The 19,158-nt window shown below is 46.8% G+C and overlaps 3 non-coding genes across 3 annotated transcripts; all 3 read left to right on the top strand.

The window, feature by feature from the left end:
* The first annotated feature begins 6,840 nt into the window (after nucleotides 1-6,840).
* LOC137318146 (U4 spliceosomal RNA) lies at nucleotides 6,841-6,981 on the top strand. The gene has a single exon (XR_010961813.1). It is a non-coding gene; the product is annotated as a U4 spliceosomal RNA (small nuclear RNA).
* Nucleotides 6,982-16,482: 9,501 nt separating this feature from the next.
* LOC137318152 (U4 spliceosomal RNA) lies at nucleotides 16,483-16,623 on the top strand. The gene has a single exon (XR_010961819.1). It is a non-coding gene; the product is annotated as a U4 spliceosomal RNA (small nuclear RNA).
* Nucleotides 16,624-18,950: 2,327 nt separating this feature from the next.
* LOC137318155 (U4 spliceosomal RNA) lies at nucleotides 18,951-19,091 on the top strand. Its single transcript, XR_010961822.1, has one exon. It is a non-coding gene; the product is annotated as a U4 spliceosomal RNA (small nuclear RNA).
* Nucleotides 19,092-19,158: the final 67 nt, after the last annotated feature.

Raw genomic sequence — 19,158 nt, 5'->3', positions numbered from 1 at the left:
AGGTGGTGTTGTTCCCATGTGCCTGCTGCTCTTGTCCTTCTAGGTGGTAGAGGTCGCGGGTTTGGGAGGTGCTGTCGAAGAAGCCTTGGCGAGTTGCTGCAGTGCATCCTGTGGATGGTACACACTGCAGCCACGGTGCACAGGTGGTGAAGGGAGTGAATGTTTAGGGTGGTGGATGGGGTGCCAATCAAGCGGGCTGCTTTGTCCTGGATGGGATCGAGCTTCTTGAGTGTTGTTGGAGCTGCACTCATCCAGGCAAGTGGAGAGTATTCCATCACACTCCTGACTTGTGCCTTGTAGATGGTGGAAAGGCGTTGGGGAGTCAGGAGGTGAGTCACTCACCGCAGAATACCCAGCCTCTGACCTGCTCTTGTAGCCACAGTATTTACATGGCTGGTCCAGTTCAGTTTCTGGTCAATGGTGACCCCCAGGATGTTGATGGTGGGGGATTCGGCGATGGTAATGCCTTTGAATGTCAAGGGGAGGTGGTTCGACTCTCTCTTGTTGGAGATGGTCATTGCCTGGCACTTGTCTGGCGTGAATGTTACTTGCCACTTATCAGCCCAAGCCTGGATGTTGTCCAGGTCTTGCTGCTTGCAGGCTCGGACTGCTTCATTATCTGAGGGGTTGCGAATGGAACTGAACACTGTGCAATCATCAGCGAACATCCCCATTTCTGACCTTATGATGGAGGGAAGGTCATTGATGAAGCAGCTGAAGATGGTTGGGCCTAGGACACTGCCCTGAGGAACTCCTGCAGCAATGCCCTGGGGCTGAGATGATTGGCCTCCAACAACCACTACCATCTTCCTTTGTGCTAGGTATGACTCCAGCCAGTGGAGAGTTTTCCCCCTGATTCCCATTGACTTCAATTTTACTAGGGCTCCTTGGTGCCACACTCGGTCAAATGCTGCCTTGATGTCAAGGGCAGTCACTCTCACCTCACCTCTGGTACTCGGCTCTTTTGTCCAAGTTTGGACCAAGGCTGTAATGAGGTCTGGAGCCGAGTGGTCCTGGCGGAACCCAAACTGAGCATCGGTGAGCAGGTTATTGGTGAGTAAGTGCCGTTTGATAGCACTGTCGACGACACCTTCCATCACTTTGCTGATGATTGAGAGTAGACTGATGGGCCAGTAATTGGCCGGATTAGATTTGTCCTGCTTTTAGTGGACAGGACGTACCTGTGCAATTTTCCACATTGTCGGGTAGATGCCAGTGTTGTAGCTGTACTAGAACAGCTTGGCTAGAGGCGCAGCTAGTTCTGGAGCACAAGTCTTCAGCACTACAGCTGGGATGTTGTCGGGGCCCATAGCCTTTGCTGTATCCAGTGCACTCAGCCGTTTCTTGATATCACGTGGAGTGAATCGAATTGGCTGAAGACTGGCTTCCGTGATGGTGGGGATATTGGGAGGAGGCCGAGATGGATCATCCACTCGGCACTTCTGGCTGAAGATGGTTGCAAACGCTTCAGCCTTGTCTTTTGCACTCACGTGCTGGACTCCGCCATCATTGAGGATGGGGATGTTTGCAGAGCCTCCTCCTCCCGTTAGTTGTTTAATTGTCCACCACCATTCACGACTGGATGTGGCAGGACTGCAGAGCTTTGATCTGATCCGTTGGTTGTGGAATCGCTTAGCTCTGTCTATAGCATGTTGCTTCCGCTGTTTAGCATGCATGTGGTCCTGAGTTGTTAGTTCACCAGGTTGGCACCTCATTTTTAGGTAGGCCTGGTGCTGCTCCTGGCATGCTCTTCTACACTCCTCATTGAACCAGGGTTGATCCCCTGGCTTGTTGGTAATGGTAGAGTGAGGAATATGCCGGGCCATGAGGTTACAGATTGTGCTGGAATACAATTGTGCTGCTGCTGATGGCCCACAGCACCTCATGGATGCCCAGTTTTGAGCTGCTAGATCTGTTCTGAATCTATCCCATTTAGCACGGTGGTAGTGCCACGCAACACGTTGGATGGTGTCCTCAGTGCGAAGACGGGACTTCGTCTCCACGAGGACTGTGCGGTGGTCACTCCGACCAATACTGTCATGGACAGAATGCATTTGCGACAAGTAGATTGGTGAGGACGAGTTCAAGTATGTTTTTCCCTCGTGTTGGTTCGCTCACCACCTGCCGCAGGCCCAGTCTGGCAGCGATGTCCTTCAGGACTCGGCCAGCTCGGTCAGTAGTGGTGCTACCGAGCCACTCTTAGTGATGGACATTGAAGTCCCCCACCCAGAGTACATTCTGTGCCCTTGCTACCCTCAGTGCTTCCTCCAAGTGGTGTTCAACATGGAGGAGAACTTTTACTGTTACTTTGTTGGGAAAGACAGATGCAAAATACTGATTTAGTACCTCAGCCATGCCCTCTGCCTCCAAACGTAGATCTCCTTTTTGGTCCCTAATCCGTCCGGCCCCTCCTCTCACTACCCATTTACTTTTTACCTGCCGATAGAAGACTTTTGAATTCCATTTTATATTGGCTGCCAGTCTAGTCTCATTCTCTCTCTTTGCCCCTCTTATTTCCTTTTTCACTTCCCCTCTGAACTTTCTACATTTAGCCTGGTTCTTACTTGTATCATCAACCTGATGTCTGTCACACGCTACTTTTTCTGCTTCATCTTACTCTCTATCTCTTTTGTCATCCAGGGAACTCTGGCTTCAGTTGCCCTATCTTTCCCCCTCGTGGGACTATGCCACTTAGTTTGTGTACCATTTAGCTTATTTAACCTCTCCTCATTCTTTCTCGTAAAAGGTATTACTTCACACTTCTCTGCGTTAAATTTCATCTGCCATGTGCTAGTCTATTTCACCAGTCTGTCTATGTCCTCCTGAAGTCTGTTACGAGCTTTCACATTGTTCACTACATTTCTGAGTTTCGTGTCACCTGCAAACTTTGAAATTATATCCAAGTCCATGAAACATCCATGAACCTTACATTTATCATAAGTCTCCTTTCTCTGTTTCATTTTAGTCTCTGCATCTTTAGTCATCCATAGAGCTCTTCCTTTCCCCCCTCGTGGGAATATATCTGCTCTGTACCCGAACCGTCTTCTCCTTGAAGGCCTCTCATTGTTTAATTACTAATTTGCCTTCCGAGTTTTGATTCCAATCCACCAGGGCAAGATCCCCTTTTAACCACTGAAATTAGCCCTCCTCCTGTTAAGTATTTTTATGAATGATTGTTCCTTGTCCTTCTGCATAACTATTCTAAACCTAATGATATTATGATCAGTGTTCCCCAAATGCTCCCCCACTGAAACATGCTCTACTTGCCCCACTTCATTCTCCAGAACTAAATCTAACTCTGCTTCCTTCCTCGTTGGGCTAGAAACACATTGATCACGAAAGTTCAGTGTCCATTTCCTGAATTCCACCCCCTCTGCCCTTTACACTGTTACTATCCCAGTCTTTATTGAGATAATTGAAGATCCCCATTATCACTGCTCTTTAGTTCTTGCATCTTTCTCTAATTTGCCTACAAATTTGCTCCTCTACCTACTTCCCACTATTTGGTGGCCTATAATATACACCCAGTAGTGTGATAACTCCTCGATTGTACTTTCATTCCAAACAAATAGATTCTGTTTCTGACCCCTCAACTCTATCATCCCTTTCCAGTCCTATAATAGTTTATTTGATCAATTCTGCCGCCAGCAAACCTGTACCCACTCCCCCCGCTTTCTGTCATCCCCTATCTTTCCTGAATACCCAATCCTCCCCTTCTTTGAGCCAGCTCTCCTTTATATCATGGTCCCATGTGTCCACTTGTGCCTGCAGATCACCAACATTATTTCCCATGCTCTGTGCATCTACATGCCAACACTCCGAACTCATCTCAGAGAGCCACACATTTACTGCTTGATTCCTCCCTCCTATTTCTGACCTATTCCTTGCTCCAGTTCTATTTGTCTCTCCCAGTCCTCTGTGCATTTTGTTTCCCTTCTCTAATATTTCATCCTGGTGCCCATTCCCCTGCTAAATTAGTTTAAACCCTTCCGAACAACACTAGTTAACCTCCCCGCCAGGTTTTTGGTCCCAGCACTGTTGAGATGCAACCCGTCCAGCTTGTGCAGGTCCCTCCTGATACAGAACTGGTCTCAATGCCCCAGGAATTTGTTTTATGCCCTCTGTCAGGTCCTGCTGTCATGGTGCTTTGTGGCCTCTTCCTGATTCCTGTCTCCCTTTCTCTCTCTCTCTCTCCATGTCTGTCTCTCGGTTTCTCACTCTCTGAATGTCTGTCTCCCAATTTCAATCTCTCTCCTTTTATGTCCCTCTGTTTCTCTCTCTCCTTGTCTGTGTCTCTGTCTTTCTCTCTCTCTCTGTCTGTCGCTCTGTTTCTCTCACTCTCCATGTCTGTCTTTCTGCATGTCTGTCCCGCTGTTTCTCTCCGTCTCTCTGTCGATCTCTGTGTTTCTCTCTCCCTCTCTCCATATCTGTCTCGGTGTTTCTCACTCTCTCCTTGTCTGTCCCTCTGTTTCTCGTTTTCCCCATGTTTCCCTCTCTCTTACTCTCTCTCTTTCCATATCCATCTCTTTCTCTGTCTCTCTCCCCTTATCTTTTTCGCTTTGTGATTGTCCCACTGATTTTCTCTCTCCGTGTCTACCTTCCTGTTTTACTCTCTCTGCATGTCTGTCCCACTTTTTCTCTCACTCTCTATATCTTCCTCTGTTTCTCTCTCCCTCTCTCCATATCTGTCTCTGTGTTTCTCTCTCTATCTCCATGCTTCTCTCCCCTTTACTATCTCTCTCCATGTCGGTCTCTGGGGCAGGATGGACCTGTTCAAGACAGACGGGTCGCACCTCAATAGAGTTGGGACCAATGTTCCTACAGGGAGGTTCACGAGTGCTGTGGGGGAGGGTTTAAACTAATTTGGCAGCTGGTGGGCACCAGGATGTAGCACTGGAAAGGAGGAACAAGGCGCATGAAGGATTGGGAGAGACAGATAGCACTAGAGTAAGAAATATTACCATATTAGGTGGGATCAGACTAAGAGACAATATGAGAAGGTCGAAGATAGCTTAACAGTGCATGTGTGTAAACGCACGAAGCCTGGTAAATAAGGTTGGTGAGCTGCAGGCGCAAATAGCCACATGGGAATATGATGTAGTGGCGATAACGGACATCTGTCTCAAGAGAGGGCAGGATTGGCTAAATATTCCTGGAGACAAGGTGTTCAGGAAAGATAGGGAAGGAAAAAAGGATGGAGTGCGGCAGTATTGATTCAGGGGGATATTGCAGTGCTGGAGAGAGAGGATGTCCTGGAGGGGTCAAGGACAGAATCTATTTGGTTAGAGTTAAGAAACAATCGAGGTGCCATTACACTACTGGGTGTACTCTATAGGCCACCAACTAGTAGGAAGGATATAGACGAGCAAATTTGCAGGGAAATTACAGCGAGGTTCAAGAATTATCGAGCAGTGATAATGGGGGACTTCAACTGTCCTAATATAGACTGGGATAGTAATAGTGTGAAGGGCAGAGAGGGGGAGACATTTCTGCAGTATGTTGAGGAGAACTTTCTTGATCAGAATTTTTATGGCCCAACGAGGAAGGAGACATTACTGGATCTAGTTCTGGGGAATGAGGTGGGTCAGGTGCATCAAGTGTCAGTGGGGGGACCTTTCGGGAACAGTGATCATAATATCATAAGTTTTAGATTAGTTATGCAAAAGGACAAGGAGCAATCTAGAGTAAAAATACTTAATTGGAGGAGGGCCAGTTTCAGTGGGTTGAGAACGGATCTGGCCCGGGGGTAAATTGAATCAAAGATTGGAAGGTAAAACTGTAATCGAACAGTGGGCGGCCTTTAAAGAGGAGATGGTTCAGGTACAGTCTGGGTACATTCCCATGAGGGGGAAATGTAGGGCAACTAAAGCCAGAGCTTCCTGGATGAAGAAAGAGATAGAGAATAAGATGAAGCAGAAAACGGGGATGGATGACAGATGTCAAGTTGATGATACAAGTGAGAACCAGGCTGAATATAGAAAGTACAGAGGAGAAGTGAAAAAGGAAATAAGAGGTCACTTCCCATTTTAATTCCCCGTCCCACTCCCACTCTGACCTCTCTGTCCTCGGCCTCTTCCAATGAAGCTCAATGGAAGCTCGAGGAACAGCACCTCATCTTTCCATTGGACACTTTACAACCTTCTGGACTCAACACTGATTTCAATATCTTCAGATCAGAACCACTGCTCCCATTTTTTCGGACAGCAGGTGCTGGGAATGGTTCTTCTGTTCCCATTTCCCCCTCCTCTGGACCCATCTTTTGTTCCTTCACTTGTCCCATTCCCGCCCTCCTTGCCTTGCACCATCATCCCTTCTGTCATTTAATCACTTCTGCCCTCCACCCTCTCACAGACCCTCCCTTTTGTTCTTTCCTCCTCTCCTCCCTCCTTTCCCTCACTCTGGACTTACTTCAAAACTGTTTAATCTTGAACTTCTTCCAGTTCTGACGAAGGGTCTTTGAGCTGAAACATTAACTCTGTTTCTCTCTCCACAGATGCTGCCTGACCTGCTGAGGATTTACAGCATTTTCTGTTTTTACTTCAGATTTCCACCATCCGCAGTATTTTGCTTTTGAGGAAGTTCTCATTCCCTCTCAATATTCAGTGTTTTTAGTTTATGCAAAGCAGCCGTAGTAATTAACATATTTCCGTTCTATTATAGTTGATTCCCATTTCAATATTTTGCTAATAAAATGATTTCTTGTCGAATTTTTAAAGAAAACAATGTGATTGCCAGTTGAAAAGACGATCCGAGCTGATAATTTAAAAAGTTACCTCCACTCACCACAAATGTGAAGGGTACGAGTCGGATAGACCACAGTGTGTCAGGGTGGGTCTCTTTAACTTTGCGCAGTGGCAGTATCGTAGCCGATGAGGTTGAACTGAGGCGTGATTATTGCTTATTGAAAACTTTTCCCAATACCCCGCTATACTGACTTGAAATATAGTCGATCATGGCAATTTTTGATAGTCTCTGCGGAGACTGCTTCTTTAAACAAAAATAGTTTAAAGTCAACAATCTTTTCAAGTTGTTTCTGTTGCTGTGATGATTAGTTTGTGTTGGTGTGTTGAATGTTGCTTTGACGATAGAGCCGCCAATGGTGGTGTTCAGGGATGGTCCAGAGTTGGAGGAGCGCAGGGTTCCTGGAGGGTTGTGGGGCTGGAGGAGGCGACGGAGCCTGGGAGGGACGAGGCCATGGATTCGCACACAAGGATGAGAATGTTCAAACTGAGGAGTTGGGGGGTTTTTGGGTGAATGGTCAGGATACGGGCAGCAGAGTTTTGGATGAGCTCAAGTTTATGGAGGGTGGACGATGGGAGACCGGCCAGGAGAACATTGGAATAATCAAATCTGGAGGGAACAAAAACATGGATGAGGGATTCAGCAGCAGGTGGGCTGGGGCAGGGATTGAGACAGGTGATATTATGGAGATGGAAGTCGGTGGTTTTGGGGATGGAGTGAATATGCGATTGGGAATCTCAGTTCAGGGTTAAATCGGATTCTGTTGTTGCAAACAGTCTGATTCAGCCTTAGACAGTGGCCAGGGAGTGTGATGGAATCGGGGGAGAGGGAACGGAGTTTGTGAATGGGCCAATGACAATGGCTTCAGTCTTTGTAATGATTCATTGGAGGAAATTACAACTGATTCAAGATTGGATGTCAGACCAGCAGCCTGACCATACAGAGAGAGTGGAGGGGTGGAGAGAGGTGGTGGTGAGGTCGAGCTCGGTGCCTCCAGCCTACATGGGGAACCTGTTGTCATGTCTTCGGATGATGTCACCGAGGGGCAGCGTGTAGATGTGAAATAGGAGGGGTCCAAGGATAGATCCTTGGGGGACTCCACAGGTAACGGGGTGAGGGTGGGAATAGAAACCATTGTAGGAGATTCTCTGGCTACGACTGGAGAGATCAGAATGGAACCAGGCGAGTGGAGTCCCACTCAGCTGGAGGACGGAGGAGAGGGGTTGGAGGAGGATGGTGTGGTCGACCATGTCAAAGGCTGCAGACAGGTGGAGAAGGATGAGGAGAGATAGTTTACCACGGTCACAGTCACATAGGATGTCATTGGTGACTTTGATAAGGGCCGTTTCAATATTGTGGCAGGGCCGGAAACCTGATTGGAGAGATTCAAACATGGAGTTGCAGGAAAGGTGGGAACGGATTTGGGAGGCGACTGTACGTTTCAGTGGATCGGGAGGTTAGAAATAGTTGGAAGGGCAGAGAGTTCAAGGTGGGTTTATTGTGAAGGGGGTGATGACGGCAGATTTGAAAGAGAGGACAAGAGGTCGGCCATTTAGGGACAAAATGAGTAAAATTATCTTCACTCAGAGGGTTGTGAATCTTTGGAATTCTCAACCCCAGAGGGCTGAAGATGCTCAGTCGTTGAGTATATTCAAGACTGAGATTCATATGGTAGTAATCGGGGATCTCAACTACCCTGATATTAACCGGGATAGAATCAGTGTAAAGGGTATAGAGGGTGCAGAATTCTTAAAATGCATTCAGGACAACAATTTTGGCCGGTACGTAGCAAGCCCAACAAGAGAGGGGACAGTTCTGGACTTAGTTTTAGGGAATGATTCTGGGCAGGTGGAAGGAGTATCAGTGGGAGAGCATTTTGGCAGGAATGATCATAATTCAGTTGGATTTGGATTATTAATGGAGAAGGAGAAAGATAGAACAGAAGTAACAGTTTTCAATTGGGGAAAAGCGAATTTTACTGAGCTGAGAAGTGATTTAGCAAAAGTGGACTGGAAACAGCTATTTGAAAGTAAATCAGTGTCAGAACAGCATTCAAGGAGGAGATAGTGGTGGTTCAGAGCAAATATGTTCCACAAAAAAAAAGGAGGGACTCCCAAATCTAGAGTCCCCTGAATGACAAGGAGCACACAGGGTAAGATAAGGCAGAAAAGGGAAGCTTATGTCAGACACAGAGAACTCAATATTACAGAAAGCCCAGAGGAGGATAGAAAGTGCAGGGGTGAAATTAAAAAGGAAATTAGGAAAGCAAAGAGAGGGCATGAAAAAATATTGGCAAGTAAAATCAAGGGAAACCCAAAGATGTTTTATAAATGCATTAAGAGCAAGAGGATAACTAAGGAAAGAGTCGGGCCTATTAGAGACCAAAAAGGTAACCTGTGTGTGGAGGTGGAAGATGTGGGTTTGGTTCTTAATGAATACTTTGCGTCTGTCTTCAGAAAAGACGGGGACGATACAGAGATTGTAATTAAGGAGGAGGAGTGTGAAATATTGGATGGGATAAACATAGTGAGAGAGGAAGTGTTCAGGGAATTAGCATCTTTGAAAGTAGATAAATCACCAGGGACGGATGAAATGTATCCCAGGCTGTTAAAAGAAGCAAGGGAGGAAATAGCGGAGACTCTGACCATCATTTTCCAATCCCCACCGGATACAGGCGAGGTGCCGGAGGATTGGAGGACTGCTAACGTTGTATTGTTGTTTAAAAAAGCAGAAAGGGATAGACCGAGTAATTACAGGTCAGTCAACGTAATCTCAGCGGTGCGCAAATTACTGGAATCAATTCTGAGGGCCAGTGTTAATCATCATTTAGAAAGGCACGGATTAATCAAGGACAGTCAGCATGGATTTGTTAAGGGGAGTTCGTGTCTGACGAACTCGATTGAATTTTTTGAGCAGGTAACAAGGAGGGTCGATGAGGGTAACATATCTGATGATATCTACATGGAATTTAGCAAGGCTTTTGACTAGTTTCCACATGGCACACTGGTCAGAAAAGTAAAAGCCCATGGGATCCAAGGGAAAGTGGCAAATTGGATCCAAAATGGCAGGAAGCAAAGGGTAATGGTCGATGGGTGTTTCTGTGACTGGAAGGCTGTTTCCAGTGGGGTGCCGCAAGGCTCAGTAAGAGGTCCTTTGCTTTTTGTGATTATATCAATGATTTAAACATAAATGTAGAGAGCATGATTAAGAAGTTTGCAAATGACACAAAAATTGTCCGTGTGGTTGATAGTGAGGAGGAAAGCTGTAGACTGCAGGAAGATATCAATGGACTGGTCAGGTGGGCAGAAAAGTGGCAAATGGAATTCAATCCGGAGAAGTGTGAGGTAATGCATTTGGGGAGGGCAAACAAGGCAAGGGAATACACAATAAATGGGAGGATACTGAGAGGTGTAGAGGGAGTGAGGGACCTTGGAGTGCATGTCCACAGATCCCTGAAGGTAGCAGGACAGGTAGATAACGTGGTTAAGAAGGCATACGGGATACTTTCCTTTATTAGCCGAGGCCTGGACTATAAGAGCAGGGAGGTTATGCTGGAACTGTCTAAAACACTAGTTAGGCCACAGCTTGAGTACTGTGTACAGTTCTGGTCACCACATTACAGGAAGGATGTGATTGCACTAGAGAGGGTGCAGAGGAGATTTACGAGGATGTTGCCAGGACTGGAGAATTTTAGCTATGAGGAAAGATTGGATAGGCTGGGGTTGTTCTCTTTGGAACAGAGGAGGCTGAGGGGAGATTTAATTGAGGTGTATAAAATTATGAGGGGCCGAGATAGAGTGGATAGGGAGGACCTATTTCCCTTAGCAGAGAGGTCAGTAACCAGGGGGCATAGATTTAAAGTAATTGGTAGAAGGATTAGAGGGGAGCTGAGGAGAAATGTTTTCACCCAGAGGGTGGTGGGGGTCTGGAACTCACTGCCTGAGAGGGTGGGAGAGGCAGAAACCCTCAACTCATTCAATAAATACCTGGATGTGAACCTGGAGAGCCGTGACCTGCAGGGCCACGGACCAAGAGCTGGAAAGTGGGGTTAGGCTGGATGGCTCTTTTTCGGACAGTACAGACACGATGGGCCGAATGGCCTCCTTCTGTGCCTGAATTTCTCTGATTCTATGATAGATTTTTGGACTCTAAGGGAATCAAGGGATATGGGGATCAGGTGGGAAAGTGGAGTTGAGGTCAAAGATCAGCCATGATCTGATTGAATGACGGAGCAGGATCGAGGGGCCGAATGGCCTACTCCTGCCCCTATTTCTTATGTTCTTATCTCAGGTCAGAGGATAGTGTTTGAAACTGTATCTTTAATATCTTAACATCGAAATATTTTTGAATTTAGTGTTTAATTTCTCAATATGGGGACATTTTTGAATTTCATGCAGTCGGTTTTAAATGGGTAATGAGTGTGAGTTTGATATTGTATTAAATCTGTCCCTCTGTGAACCTCTGTATAATTATACTGTGTCTTTCACTCTGATAGTGTATGAGATTTTCGGACTGGGATGTAACGTGTAGCACAGTCTGCACTAATGGAATTGATACAAAATCTTTCAGTCTGACACGATGAGATTTTTGGACTGGGATGTAATGTGTAGCACAGTCTGAACTAATGGAATTGGCCCTGAATCTTTCAGTCTGATAGTGTATGAGATTTTTGGACTGGGATGTAATGTGTAGCACAGTCTGAACTAATGGAATTGGCCCTGAATCTTTCAGTCTGACATTGTATGTGGTTTTCAGACTGTGTGTAATGTCCAGCTCTCGGTCCATTAATGGAATCGATAATGTGTCTTTCAATGTCACACTATGGGTGTGTTCTGAACTGGTATCTAGTTTGTATCTCAGTTTACAATATTTCTCCGCATCTCTCCACCTGATAGTGTCGGTGAGTTCTGGATTTGAATGTAATTTGTCTCTCAGGGTGCATTATTGGGATGGATACTGCATGTTTTAATCTCACAATGTGGGAGTTCTTGTCTGGTATTTAATTTGAATCTGGGGCTCCATTATTGAGATTCAGTCTGTATCTTTCAAATGGGGACCGTGTGTCAGTTCTATGTGGTATTTAATTTGTAGCTCAGTCTGCAGTATTGTGAGACTGACACAATGCTTTTCAATCTGATAGTGGGTGTGATTTTGATCTGGGATTTCTCTCTCTCCCTGTCAGAGGTACTGAGTTGGGATGAAATGGGAACAATGTCTGTCTCTCCGGATCTGTTTGACTGTTGGATTGAAACTGTGTCTCTGGAACTTGGGATCAGTGTGGGACTGACTAATTCTGCTGTCTGAGACTGTGGAACTGATGACCTGTCTGTGTCTCTACGCTCTGTGTGTGATAATGTACCGACTGTGTGTGAGAAGGAGCTGGCTGTACTGTTTATTGTGAGGAAACATCACATTCATTCTGGCTCCTGTAGCTTGGCTGGTGGTGCGAAGGGCCCTTCCCATCAGATCCTTCATGTACTCCCGGACTCTCAGACCCACCGCGCGCTGTCCCAGAGGAGACTGCGGTGGAGACGAGACCCTCACCCATCTCCTTCTGGAATGTGCCTTTGCAAAGAAGGTCTGGAGAGAGATGCAGTGGTATCTGTCCAGGTTCGTCCCGAGCAGTTCCGTAACACAGGTTTCTGTGCTCTACGGGCTGTTCCCGGGGACACACACTGAGATGGACATCAACTGCTGCTGGAAGACCATCAACTCGGTGAAAGACGCCCTTTGGTCTGCCCGAAACTTGCTGGTCTTCCAGTGCAAGGAGCTGTCCTCGACCGAGTGTTGCAGACTGGCACATTCCAAGGTCCAGGACTACGTGCTCAGGGACACACTGAGGACGGGTGCGGCCTCCGCAAAGGCTCTGTGGGGAAAGGCAACCGTTTAGAGCCTTCCCGCCATTGTAAACCGAGGGGCTGAAATCAGGGAAAATCCCCCTCGGGCAGAATGTAAAATTCAAATTGATGTAATGTACCTGTAATGAATCTGTAATGTACTGTAATGAATCTGTAATCAATAATCTGTATTGAGTGTAATACAATGAGACACCCCAGAGTGTCATGAACTGTAATTCTGTCCAATGTGTTCATTGAACTGTACTTGATGGAACCTGCAAATTGTATAATCTGTATTGTGTACGTTTGGAATGTGAGATGAGAACTGTATTTTGTGGATTGCTGCAAATTCTTATGAATAAAGTATATTTTGTTGAAAAAAATCAATAAGATCATCCCTTAATCTTCAATACTCGCAGGAATACAAGTCCATTCTATGTAATCAGTCTTCATAATTCGACAGAGAGAGAGAGAGACAGATACAGAGCAAGGGAAGAGAGACAGACAGAGAGAGAGACAGATACAGGGCGAGGGAAGAGAGTCAGACAGATACAGAGCGAGGGAAGAGAGACAGACAGAGAGAGAGACAGATACAGAGCGAGGGAAGAGAGTCAGACAGAGAGACAGACAGATACAAAGTGAGGGAAGAGAGACAGACAGAGAGAGAGACAGATACAGAGCGAGGGAAGAGAGACAGACAGAGAGAGAGAGACAGACAGATACAGAGCGAGGGAAGAGAGACAGACAGAGAGACAAACAGACACAGAACGAGGGAAGATAGACAGACAGAGAGACAGACAGACACAGAACGAGGGAAGGGAGACAGAGAGAGAGACAGACAGATACAGAGCGAGGGAAGAGAGACAGACAGAGGGACAGACAGATACAGAACGAGGGAAGGGAGACAGACAGAGAGACAGACAGATACAGAGCGAGGGAAGATAGACAGACAGAGAGACAGACAGACACAGAACGAGGGAAGGGAGACAGACAGAGAGACAGACAGATACAGAGCGAGGGAAGAGAGACAGACAGAGAGACAGACAGACACAGAACGAGGGAAGGGAGACAGACAGAGAGACAGACAGATACAGAGCGAGGGAAGATAGACAGACAGAGAGACGGACAGACACAGAACGAGGGAAGGGAGACAGACAGAGAGACAGACAGATACAGAGCGAGGGAAGAGAGACAGACAGAGAGACAGACAGATACAGAGCGAGGGAAGAGAGACAGACAGAGAGAGAGACAGATACAGAGCGAGGGAAGAGAGACAGACAGAGAGACAGACAGATACAGAGCGAGGGAAGAGAGACAGACAGATACAGAGCGAGGGAAGAGAGAGAGACAGAGAGACAGACAGATACAGAGCGAGGGAAGATAGACAGACAGAGAGACAGACAGATACAGAGCGAGGGAAGAGAGAGAGACAGAGAGACAGACAGATACAGAGCGAGGGAAGATAGACAGACAGAGAGACAGACAGATACAGAGCGAGGGAAGAGAGAGAGACAGAGAGACAGACAGATACAGAGCGAGGGAAGAGAGACAGACAGAGAGAGACAGATACAGAGCGAGGGAAGAGGGACAGACAGAGAGACAGACAGACAAACACAGAGAGACAGAGAATCAGACGGTGGTTGGCACGAAACGTCCCAGGGGCCCTGCAGAGAATGGAGAGGGTCGATCCAATTAGGCAGCTCCCCGACCAGACAGTCGACGCCATTTCCCCGAATGTCTTATCGCTGGAACTGACCAACAGACACCAGGATGTATAGAATAATAAAATGATCGAATGGTTACAGTGCAGAAGGAGGCCACTTGGCCCATCCAGCCCGTGCTGGCTCGTTGTAAGAGCAATCCAGTTAGTCCCACTCCCCCGCTCTTTCCCTGTCGCCCTGCAATTATTTTCCCTTCAAGTATTTCTCCAATTCCTTTTTGAAACCCACGATTGAATCTGCTTCCACTGCCCTTTCAGGCAGCACATTCCAGATCAGAACAACTCGCTGCGTAAAAAAACATTCTCCTCATGTCCCCATTGGTTCTTTTACCAATCCCCTTAAATCTGTGTTGGGTTCTGTCCCAGTTCAGCCCAAAAAGCTCGGGAACACAGGGCACTGTTCCCGGGGACGCACACCGAGACAGACATCAACTGGTGCTGGAAAACCATCAACTCGGTGAAGGAGGCCCTTTGGCCCGTCCGAAACCTGCTGGTCTTCCAGTAGAAGGAGCTGTCCATGGCCGAGTGTTACCGACTGGCACAATCCAAGGTCCAGGAGTACGTGCTGTGGGACGCACTGAAGCAAAGGCTCTATGGGGAAAGCCCACAGTGTAGGGCCATCCCACCTTTGTATTGTACACCATGGATTATAAGAAATGGACTGTGTTTGAATTGTAATACTGGGAGCGTATTGTGGACCATCTGTTTGAATTGTGTTGAACTGTATTGCTTTGGAATTGTGATATTTCCATTGAACTGTGTGTATCCTTCAATTCAAGGAGGGGCCCAGCGCTGTGTGTAATTTATTCACGGCAAGACCGGAGTCCCGTGCATGTGTTTGAGCAAAAGAGGAAGTTCTCTCGTGTCCGTCCCATTCCCGCATTTCAGCCCTCACCCCTTCCCCTCAATCCCAGAACCAGGATAGGTTCCCCCTTGTCCTCACCTTGCACCCCACCAGCCTCCACATTCAACAGATCATCCTCTGCCCTTTCCCCCACCTCCAGCCCAATGTCACCACCAAACACCTTCCCCTCCCCTCCCCTGTCAGCATTCCGAAGGGACCGCTCCCCCCGCGACCCCCTGGTCCACTCATCCATCACCCCCAACACCTGCTCGCCTTCCCCACACACCTTGCCTTGTGAACGCAGGAGATGCAACACCTGCCCTTTCACCTCCTCCCTTCCCACCGTCCAGGGCCCCAAACACTCCTGATTTCCTTGTTCTTCTTTCAGTTTCCTCCACTGGATTCACTGCTCACCATCCGGGTCTCCTCTACATTGGGGAGACCAAACACAGATTGTGGTCATCACTCCAATGAACATCTCCGTCCAGTCTGCAAGCCTGACCCTGAGCTTCCGGTCACTTCCCATTTTAATTCCCCGTCCCACTCCCACTCTGACCTCTCTGTCCTCGGCCTCTCCCAATGAAGCTCGATGGAAGCTCGAGGAACAGCACCTCATCTTTCCATTGGACACTTTACAACCTTCTGGACTCAACACTGATTTCAATAACTTCAGATCAGAACCACTGCTCCCATTTTTTCGGACAGCAGGTGCTGGGAATGGTTCTTCTGTTCCCATTTCCCCCTCCTCCAGACCCATCTTTTGTTCCTTTACTTGTCCCATTCCCGCCCTCCTTGCCTTGCACCATCATCCCTTCTGTCATTTAATCACTTCTGCCCTCCACCCTCTCACAGACCCTCCCTTTTGTTCTTTCCTCCTCTCCTCCCTCCTTTCCCTCACTCTGGACTTACTTCAAAACTGTTTAATCTTGAACTTCTTCCAGTTCTGACGAAGGGTCTTTGAGCTGAAACATTAACTCTGTTTCTCTCTCCACAGATGCTGCCTGACCTGCTGAGGATTTACAGCATTTTCTGTTTTTACTTCAGATTTCCACCATCCGCAGTATTTTGCTTTTGAGGAAGTTCTCATTCCCTGTCAATATTCAGTGTTTTTAGTTTATGCAAAGCAGCCGTAGTAATTAACATATTTCCATTCTATTATTGTTCATTCCCATTTCAATATTTTGCGAACAAAATGATTTTTCTCGATTTTTTAAAGAAAACAATGTGATTGCCAGTTGAAAAGACGATCCGAGCTGATAATTTAAAAAGTTACCTCCACTCACCACAAATGTGAAGGGTACGAGTCGGATAGACCACAGTGTGTCAGGGTGGATCTCTTTAACTTTGCGCAGTGGCAGTATCGTAGCCGATGAGGTTGAACTGAGGCGTGATTATTGCTTATTGAAAACTTTACCCAATACCCCGCTATGCTGACTTGAAATCTAGTCGGTAATGGCAATTTTTGATAGTCTCTGCGGAGACTGCTTCTTTAAACAAAATAGATTAAAGTTGACAATCTTTTCAAGTTGTTTCTGTTGCTGTAATGATTAGTTTGTGTTGGTGTGTTGAATGTTGCTTTGACGATCCAGCTGCCAATGGTGGTGTTCAGGGATGGTCCAGAGTTGGAGGAGCGCAGGGTTCCTGGAGGGTTGTGGGGCTGGAGGAGGCGACGGAGCCTGGGAGGGTCAAGGCCATGGATTCGCACACAAGGATGAGAATGTTAAAACTGAGGAGTTGGGGGGTTTTTGGGTGAATGGTCAGGATACGGGCAGCAGAGTTTTGGATGAGCTCAAGTTTATGGAGGGTGGACGATGGGAGACCGGCCAGGAGAACATTGGAATAATCAAATCTGGAGGGAACAAAAACATGGATGAGGGATTCAGCAGCAGGTGGGCTGGGGCAGGGATTGAGACAGGTGATATTATGGAGATGGAAGTAGGTGGTTTTGGGGATGGAGTGAATATGTGATTGGGAATCTCAGTTCAGGGTTAAATCGGATTCTGTTGTTGCAAACAGTCTGATTCAGCCTGAGACAGTGGCCGGGGAGTGTGATGGAATCGGGGGAGAGGGAACGGAGTTTGTGAATGGGCCAATGACAATGGCTTCAGTCTTTGTAATGATTAATTGGAGGAAATTACAACTGATTCAAGATTGGATGTCAGACCAGCAGCCTGACCATACAGAGAGAGTGGAGGGGTGGAGAGAGGTGGTGGTGAGGTCGAGCTCGGTGCCTCCAGCCTACATGGGGAACCTGTTGTCATGTCTTCGGATGATATCACCGAGGGGCAGCATGTAGATGTGAAATAGGAGGGGTCCAAGGATAGATCCTTGGGGGTCTCCACAGGTAACGGGGTGAGGGTGGGAATAGAAACCATTGTAGGTGATTCTCTGGCTGCGACTGGAGAGATCAGAATGGAACCAGGCGAGTGGAGTCCCACCCAGCTGGAGGACGGAGGAGAGGGGTTGGAGGAGGATGGTGTGGTCGACCATGTCAAAGGCTGCAGACAGGTGGAGAAGGATGAGGAGAGACAGTTTACCACGGTCACAGTCACATAGGATGTCATTGGTGACTTTGATAAGGGTCGTTTCAATACTGTGGCAGGGCCGGAAACCTGATTGGAGAGATTCAAACATGGAGTTGCAGGAAAGGTGGGAATGGATTTGGGAGGCGACTGTACGTTTAAGTGGATCGGGAGGTTAGAAATAGTTGGAAGGGCAGAGGGGTCAAAGTGGGTTTTTTGTGAAGGGGGTGATGATGGCAGATTTGAAAGAGAGGACAAGAGGTCGACCATTTAGGGCCAAGATGAGTAAAAATATCTTCACTCAGAGGGTTGTGAATCTTTGGAATTCTCAACCCCAGAGGGCTGTAGATGCTCAGTCGTTGAGTATATTCAAGACTGAGATTCATATGGCAGTAATCGGGGATCTCAACTACCCTGATATTAACCGGGATAGAATCAGTGTAAAGGGTATAGAGGGTGCAGAATTCTTAAAATGCATTCAGGAGAACATTTTTGGCCAGTACGTAGCAAGCCCAACAAGAGAGGGGGCAGTTCTGGACTTAGTTTTAGGGAATGATTCTGGGCAGGTGGAAGGAGTATCAGTGGGAGAGCATTTTGGTGGTAATGATCATAATTCAGTTAGATTTGGAGTATTAATGGGAAAGGACAAAGATAGAACAGGAGTAAAAGTTTTCAATTGGGGAAAAGCGAATTTTACTGAGCTGAGAAGTGATTTCGCAAAAGTGGACTGTAAACAGCTATTTGAAAGTAAATCAGTGTCAGAACAGCATTCAAGGAGGAGATAGTGGTGGTTCAGAGCAAATATGTTCCCACAAAGAAAATGGAGGGACTCCCAAATCTGGAGTCCCCTGAATGACAAGGAGCATTCAGGGTAAGATAAGGCAGAAAAGGGAAGCTTATGTCAGACACCGAGAACTCAATACTACAGAAAGCCCAGAGGAGGATAGAAAGTGCAGGGGTGAAATTAAAAAGGAAATTAGGAAAGTAAAGAGAGGGCATGAAAAAATATTGGCAAGTAAAATCAAGGAAAACCCAAAGATGTTTTATAAATACGTTAGTTTATGCAAAGTAGCCGTAGTAATTAACATATTTCCATTCTATTAAAGTTTATTCCCATTTCAATATTTTGTGAACAAAATGATTTTTCTCGATTTTTTTTAAGAAAACAATGTGATTGCCAGTTGAAAAGACGATCCGAGCTGATAATTTAAAAAGTTACCTCGACTCACCACAAATGTGAAGGGTACGAGTCGGATAGACCACAGTGTGTCAGGGTGGATCTCTTTAACTTTGCGCAGTGGCAGTATCGTAGCCGATGAGGTTGAACTGAGGCGTGATTATTGCTTATTGAAAACTTTACCCAATACCCCGCTATGCTGACTTGAAATATAGTCGGTAATGGCAATTTTTGATAGTCTCTGCGGAGACTGCTTCTTTGAACAAAAATAGATTAAAGTCAACAATCGTTTTCACTGCTGTCGACTGCAGGCAGAT

The sequence above is a fragment of the Heptranchias perlo genome, unplaced genomic scaffold (genome assembly GCF_035084215.1).
Source record: "Heptranchias perlo isolate sHepPer1 unplaced genomic scaffold, sHepPer1.hap1 HAP1_SCAFFOLD_656, whole genome shotgun sequence".
In the NCBI taxonomy this organism is placed as follows: Eukaryota; Metazoa; Chordata; class Chondrichthyes; order Hexanchiformes; family Hexanchidae; genus Heptranchias; species Heptranchias perlo.
This window is presented reverse-complemented; position numbering and strand designations above follow the sequence as displayed.